Here is a 7,789-nt window from a genome sequence, read left to right on the forward strand (position 1 = left end):
GGTTCTTTTTGAGGCTGTTGTGTGTGTTTCACTATCCCCCTGTCTATATGTGTAAATTCAGATACTAATCTCCTTTGGTTAAAGTTTAAGTGACTATTGAAGTGTAATGTTCTGATTTTGTAGTTAAGACTACCAGCTCTGCTTTACTCTGTTTGACCAGATTGCCGGGAGTATGTAGGCATGCAGGGGCTCACTGGTGTGAAGAAAACAGCAGAACAGAGAAGTGATATCTTGTGTGCAACTCCCGGAGACACATACAAATTGAGAGAACAGTTCTCAGAAAGCCCCTTTTTCTGGTCATAACGGAGGTATTTTTTCCCACATGAATTAGCTTTATCCACCATTTGTGGTAGGTTTGGGTTTCGTCACGACGATGGGCTACAAAGCCTGTTTATGGCACAATGTATTCAGACTGGTGAAAGTGCAGTCCCTCCACCACTCCACTTTGTTTCAGCACAGGGCTGGGTCTGCAGTAACGTGGACGCACAATTTATACAAACAGAAACCTTCGGTCAGGAAAGCTCAGTAATACAGGGTCGCATGACAGAATGAAGTGCAGCGACGTCATGTGTAGCATTAGGTTCTCGGCTGGCCGTTATTTGCGCTTTGTTTTCCATTTCTGCAATGGCCAACCCCACTATTTCGCCACCATTTATTTCAATGGGACACAAAAATCACAGGTTGGTAAGTGCTGAAGCAGAAACCCCGGTCAAAATTAATATCAAACTGCAAATTTTGATGGCAGCCCATCCACCACCTTAAACATCCACTCTTTCCACCACCAGCGCACTGTGGCTGCAATATGTACTAACTCCAGGATGCACTGCAGCAACTCACCAAGGCTTCTTCAACAGCACCTCCCAAACCTGCGACTTCCACCACCTAGAAGGACAAGGCATGCAGGCGCATGGGGACACTGCCACCGGCACTATCCCCTCCAAGTAAAACGCCATGCTGACTTGGAAATATATCGCCGTTCCTTCATCGTCACTGGGTCAAAATCCTGGAACTCCCTACCTAACAGCACTGTGGGAGAACCTTCACCACATGGACTGCAGCTCACCGCCATCTTCTCAAGGGCAATTAGGGATGGGCAATAACTGCCTGCCTTACTAGCGACGCCCATAACCCATGAACGAATAAAAAATATAGTATCTTTGATTTTTCAGAGCTACATACCAAAAATTTCAAAAAGACCTTCTTATGCTCAAGCTATATTTTCTCACCTCATCTCCTACGGTGCTGATTCTTGCTGATGTACAGTTCCACGGACTGCCTGCGGCACCTTGTCCAAATGGTCACTCTTCATGTGAGGGCCAAGACAGAGAGGGAGATATTACAGGTAAGCCTGCTCCTACACTCACCCAAACATCCAGATGTATACATTCCAGCATGGGCCAGTAGAAAAGGATCAGGATTGCTGATTTTATCACCCTCCCTAATGCTGGGCACTGAGACCAATTGTAGCACCCTAACCGCTTCTATGGCTGAGATCAGCTAATTCAGTACTTATTGCAGATAGCGGTATGCTTAATGTTTAAGTACCAGACATTATCCAAACACCAAATTGTGACAATATGCTATTTGTGAAAGGTGCTATATAAATGCAAGTTCTTTTCTTCTTTAGAAAGCTAGCATATCATCAAATCGTTGTTCTGTAAGGGAAGCATTGGCCTAACAATGAACTTCAGAATGAAAGATACATTTGCTGATCCAATTTTCCACCCTTCCCTTCTATCTCTGTAACCTCCTACAGCCCTCCGAGAACTCTGCATTGCTCTAATTCTGGCCTTTTCTGCATTCCCCTCTTCCTTCGCCTTACCATTGGTGGCCCTGCCTTCAGCCACAAAGGCTTTAAAATCTGGAATTCCCGCCCTAAACTTCTCCGCCTCCTTTAAGATGCTCCTTAAAACCCACCTCTTTGATCAAGCTTTTGGTCACCTGTCCTAATGCCTCCTTCTTTGGCTCGGTGTCAAATTATGTCTCATTACGCTGCTGTGAAGGGCCTTGGGACATTTTGCTACGTTAAAGTGCTATATAAATGCAAGTTTTTATAGTTGGAATAGAAAGTGGCAGCCAGTGCTTACCAGCCCAACCCTTTGAGAGCTTGGAATGCATCGTAGAGTTGAGGTGTACAACAGCTATATGCGATCACTATATTTTGAGGATTATTGGGTGGGATGTGTCCCTTGATGTTTAGGAAGAATATTTTGATATCAGCCATGTTGTGGTTTAGTACAGTTTATTGTGCCAACGGTCGTATGTGTTGTCCATCATGTGAGCTGTTTTAGGAATATAGGATCATAGGAACAGGAGTAGACTATTCAGCCCCTTGAGCCTGTTCCGCCATTCAAACAGATCACGGCTGATCTGTAACTTAACTCCATCTACCTTCCTTGGTTCCGTAATCCTCAATACCCTTGCCTAACAAAAATCTAACAATCTCAGTTTTGAAGTTTTCAATTGGTCCCCAGCTTCAACGGCTTTTTGGGGGTGAGTGTTGCAGATTTCCACTACCCTTTGTGTGAAGAAGTGCTTCCTGACATCACCTCTAAAAGGCCTAGCTTTACTTTTAAGGTTTTGCCCCCTTGTTCTGGACTCTCCCACCAGAGGAAATCGTTTCTATCTACTCTATCATGTGTTTTGTTAGTGGCCTGGTGGTCAGGAAGACAAGAGCACTGTGTGCCACTTATTCTGGGGACTCTCCATGCATTCTAGATGCTTCTGTGTTCCCATGTGCTGGACCTGGCATCCTGTATCAGCTTGCCATGGTGTCCATGTGAGTACAAGATACATATTTGCTTACTCTGCTTGAGACAGTATTTCAGCAGATTCCCTTATCCTTTTCCCTGTCCACCACCTTGTGACATGGGGCTACAAACTTTATTTTGGACCGGGGGGGGGGGGGGAAGCATTAGGTATAGTTTGTGCTTCAGTTTGTTCAGTCTTGTCCAGCTGATTGTCCATGGCACATGGGAATTCCTTGACGTGACCAATGAAAACCTCATTGCCAACCTCAGTGTATCTCTGCAGAGAGGGGGAAGTGAGCGGAAACCTCCTGTGAGTAAAAGCACAGTGGAGACCGTCCATTGCAGCAAGTGGTGATTTTGATTATATTAGTTGAACTAATGGTGATTTTCAAAAATGTGTTCCATTCTTAAAGGTGACCGTTTGCATTTAATAAGTGTGCTCAGATCGCCATCTTATGGCAATGTTCTGTCAGTGCAGATACTGCTACCCTCAAAATCAGTCCCGCACTGGAGCCAGCAAACGATGGCTCCATTATACTCAAAGATCACAAAGTGAAGTAAAAATCTGGGGGAAAATTTGATCCATCCAGCTCATCCTTCCATCGAGAAACCCGTCTAATACTGTCTTGAATGGCTACCACTATCGGTACTGGTGTGATACCAGTGCTTTATATAACATAAGAAATAGGAGCAGGAGTAGGCCATACGGCCCCTCGAGCCTGCTCTGCCATTCAATAAGATCGTGGCTGATCATCTACTCAACTCCACTTTCCAGCCCGATCCCTATATTCCTTGATTCCAAAAATCTATCGATCCCAGTCTTGAATATACTCAACGACTGAGCATCCACAGCCTTCTGGGGTAGAGAATTCCAAAGATTCATAACCCTCTGAATGAAGAAAATTTTCCTCATCTCGGTCCTAAATGGCCAACCCCTTATCCTGAGACTATGCCCTCTAGTTCTAGACTCTCCAGCTAGGGGAAGCAGCCTTTCAGCATCTACCCTGTCAAGCCCTCTAAGAATTTCATACATTTCAATGTGATCACTTCTCATTGTTCTAAACACCAGAGATTATAGGCCCATTCTTCTCAATCCCTCCTCATAGGACAACCCTCTCATCCCAGGAATCGATCTAGTGAACCTTCATTGCACCCTCTCTAAGGCAAGTATATCCTTCCTTAGGTAAGGAGACCAAAACAGTACACAGTACTCCAGGTGTGGTCTCACCAGAGCCTTATATAATTGCAGCAAGACTTCCTTACTCTTATACTCTAACCCCCTTGCAATAAAGGTTAACATATCATTTGCCTTCCTAATTGCTTACTGTACCTGTTAACTTTCTATATAATGTTCCACAGGCAGGTTGGATTCCTTTACATTACATGGTTTTTGTAACTAACTTTGCAGTAAGAATGCCTGATGCACTGAAGCATATTATCCACCCCCTGGGGTTTACCCCAATACTGCACCTTGGTAACAGCACATCATGTGTATCTTCTAGAATCTATTAAAGGTATTGATGTTTACCTCGTGGCAGGAATAACTGAGGTGGCTGGATATTGGGTGTGAACAGGAACCTCTTGGCATTGGTTGGCCCTTAACTCCTTGTGACAGACCTGCGACTGGAACCACCAAGTCTGATGCCACTGTGGTTGGCTGGTCTGCCTGCTTTCTGACATCTTTTGTCACAGGGGTGCTGAGCCGGTCAGGTATGGCAATAGATGAAGCTGCTGCCTGAGAAGCACAGCTTCATGTGTGCCTACTCCATCCATTCCTCTGTGGCTAGATATTCCCTCACCACGTTCACTTATCTTTGTGCGAGCACACCTCTGAGCAGCAATGAGGCTTGTGAAACTCTCCATTATGATTCTCTCTATCTGACCCTCCAGCACATTGAAGTTAGACAAGAGAGCCTGCAATTTTTTTGAAACGAAGCCTTCATACCATCAGTATGAGCATTCATGAGATAATCTCACTGTGCAAAGGAACTGCATCACGAGGGGACTCCACTGCAGAAGCCCCCGAGCTTCACAATAGGCTGCTCCAAGAAACTGTTGAGCACAACTATTCAGATGCAAGTAGTGGACTCCTCCACTGGTGCTGTTAGTTTTTGCATGGTGCTGTGGACAAACCCAAATTACTGCAAATAATACTTGTGCTCATATAGCAACCTTCTTTCATATTTAAGCCCTGGGAGGTGTGAATCCTAGTGGTGTGCAACTAATGGTATGAGCTGGTCCTGCTTCTCCACTGCCACCACCACATGCTCCATCACACATACGCTCTGTGCTTCACCTGGTGCTCCGTCCCCAACCTGACTATCTAAATCTGCTTACTCTATGAAACTGTTGGGAGTTATTGCTCCATATAATTGCGCAGCAGTAAGAGCCTAGTTGGTAATGTTTGGATATGAGCCCCAATTTTCCAAGATGGCTGGTCTGATGCCATTCTCTGCCCGGAGCACCTCCCCAATTGGACAAGTCAGTGGCACAGAAAAAGCTTGAAAGTTCAGCCCCGCAGCGTATTTAGCTGAGATTTGGAAATTCTGGCTAGGAATCTAACCATTAAATGGCCAGTTGTGGTGGGGTCAGAAAAGTGAAGTAATTGATTACAATAGCACAGTGGAGACATGTGGGTAAAATAGCTCCCTTTAATGTTAAAGAGTGGAGCTCCTGCTGCAGCAGGTGTACCAAAAGAGGGCTGCCCAATTTGGGTCTGAAAACCACTCTCCAGTGCAAAGCAAACTGCATTGAAGGAGATCACAGGTTTTCCTTTGCTTGTATTAGTTCTTAAATCGAGAAGCTGCCTAAAAATACTTTTAATGAAAAGAATTTATGCACAAAATTGTATTTTTCTTGCAGCTACAAAGGTACGCATGAAATTGATCCATTGGTTGAGTGTTTTTTTTCTCATTTTCCCTCCCCTGTCTTTGTAAAAATTACTGGAGCATTAAAAGGACAAGTATCTACTCTTGGCAGTGCCTTCCCTCAACATCCAAGCTGTAATTTGGAAGTTCAGTCCAGGTCTAGGTTAAGGATCTGACTGAACAGTGCCCTCCTGTTCAACTCTATCAGGTCAGACAATTTCTACCAATGCAGAATTCCCAAGTTCGTCACTGGTAACCCTTCTGTTGAAAGACCACGAGGGTGAGAGTGAATTGAGGAAACACATTAGAAACCTCTACTGTTGAAATAGCAGATTGTCCTATGTTAACCTCTCCCCAAGCAAAAATCCGACTTTAAAAAAAAATTGAGAAACCAAGATGAAGTGCCATAGTTCAGGATACCATGAAGATTAAAATAGTACGGAGGAAGGGGTAATTCAAAGAGTAGTGGGAGGTTTTAGTTCAGATCAGGGTTTAAAAGCTTGAAGACTGCAAGAGGAGGAAAAGATAGAAAAGTTACCAAGTTTCATAGTTGAGGTTCTGGGAAAGAATGAGTTTTGCTGGATGAAGCCATTGGTCTCATTTTCAACATGGGGGATGCAGGGTGGAGGAAGATTACATAGGATGATATATTTGCAGCAAGAAAGGATGATGTGACAGTTTAGAGGAGCAACAGCTACAGTACTGTCAATAAAACAGAGAAAAATTAGAAATATAGCAGATGATGTTCCACAATCAGCCAAATCAATGTTCATATTCAGTCTTTTTCTTTAAGACTGAATATCTTTCAATTTATCAGAAGTCTAGAATAGGCATTCATCCCTATACTACTGAAGGTACAGAATTTAAAGAAAACCGGTTTGGCCTTGACTTGCCATGTCAAATCCCAGAAATCATCAAAAAAGGCTACTGCCGCAAACAGAAGCTGGGTCTTCCAATCTGCCACCTGCAAACAAAGTCTGCAATATGTTAGAGGGAATCAAGGGTGGAGGAGGGGTGGGAAGAGATAATACACAGGGATACAGCTTCTTTCCAAAATGGTAATGATCCTAACTCCCAAAAGTTTAAAATGCACAAGAAAATTTTCTTGCATGTTATAAGAAATGTAACAGAATGTGTCCTGGAGTTATTTTTCCTTCAGCAAATTAAGACTGAATAATTAAAGCAATATTTGACAAGAAACTCTTCAATATGATTTTATCCTAGAAGGAAAAGTTGGCCTAATACCTCACAATGACCACTTATAAATTGAAGTTTTTTTTTAATATGCCTTTCATCTCAAAAGATCTCAAAATTCTTCACACTGACTCATTTTTGACATTCTGACCAACTTAGATAGTGTTATGAGGAAGTCTGTAGAGACTGATCACATGTGGAACAAATACACTAGACGTGTTTCCATGTAGCATCTCAATAAAATAATGGTTACAAAGAAAAATATCAAACATGTGCCACATAAGACATGCTGCAAAACTCTGAAGTGAGGAGCAGTATGTGAAATGGAAGAACTGCTCACTTCACATCGAAATAAATTACAAGCAAAAGAAAAAATCACCGTAGAGAAGGAAACACGGTTTGGGGAATTTATAGTAGGACTGAAATTACCATCTTTTTAATTTCATATGGAAATATCAGAAATTTGTTTAAAGTTAGGTTCACAGGTGCTGAAGGAAACCTTCCAAAATGTATAAACACACAAAGAATCAGGACAACTGAGTTATCAGATTATTTCAGCTGCATGTAACGTAGAGCCTTTTTAAAGAAAAAATGTCACTAAAGCTTCATTTAAGTTAGAGAATTCATAAAGATATGAACTTCCATGAGAAAAAAAAAAATCCTCATCCACTGACGTAAGGCCTAAAACAATACATCTATTTCTAAAATTTTTAGGGTGGTTGAAATAAAAATCTCTCCGCAGAAGACAGGTAGCAGCAGTTTCTGAGCAAGTCAACAAAACTCTGGAAGTTGTACTAATATTAATAGATTCATAACGACACCTATATACATTTGCATACTTTTACTTGTGTTAAAGTATATAGTGCTGTACTCAAATCATTAAAAGCTGACCATATTTTTTCAGATGTCGTGCAGCACACAAATATCTCCACTGTACCTACCCTAGATGCAAGCCAAAGGAACGGTCCACCGCAATTA

At 42.6% G+C, this 7,789-nt stretch overlaps 1 long non-coding RNA gene across 2 annotated transcripts in view; it reads left to right on the forward strand.

The window, feature by feature from the left end:
* LOC137334841 (uncharacterized) overlaps positions 1 to 7,789 on the forward strand; it is a 61,576-nt gene that overhangs the window by 34,114 nt on the left and 19,673 nt on the right. For both annotated transcript variants that reach the window (XR_010966255.1, XR_010966254.1), the window contains exon 2: positions 1,170 to 1,342. This is a non-coding gene — a long non-coding RNA (uncharacterized lncRNA). The remainder of the gene's footprint in view (positions 1 to 1,169; positions 1,343 to 7,789) is intronic.

Source organism: Heptranchias perlo, chromosome 18 (assembly GCF_035084215.1).
Source record: "Heptranchias perlo isolate sHepPer1 chromosome 18, sHepPer1.hap1, whole genome shotgun sequence".
Classification (NCBI taxonomy): domain Eukaryota; kingdom Metazoa; phylum Chordata; class Chondrichthyes; order Hexanchiformes; family Hexanchidae; genus Heptranchias; species Heptranchias perlo.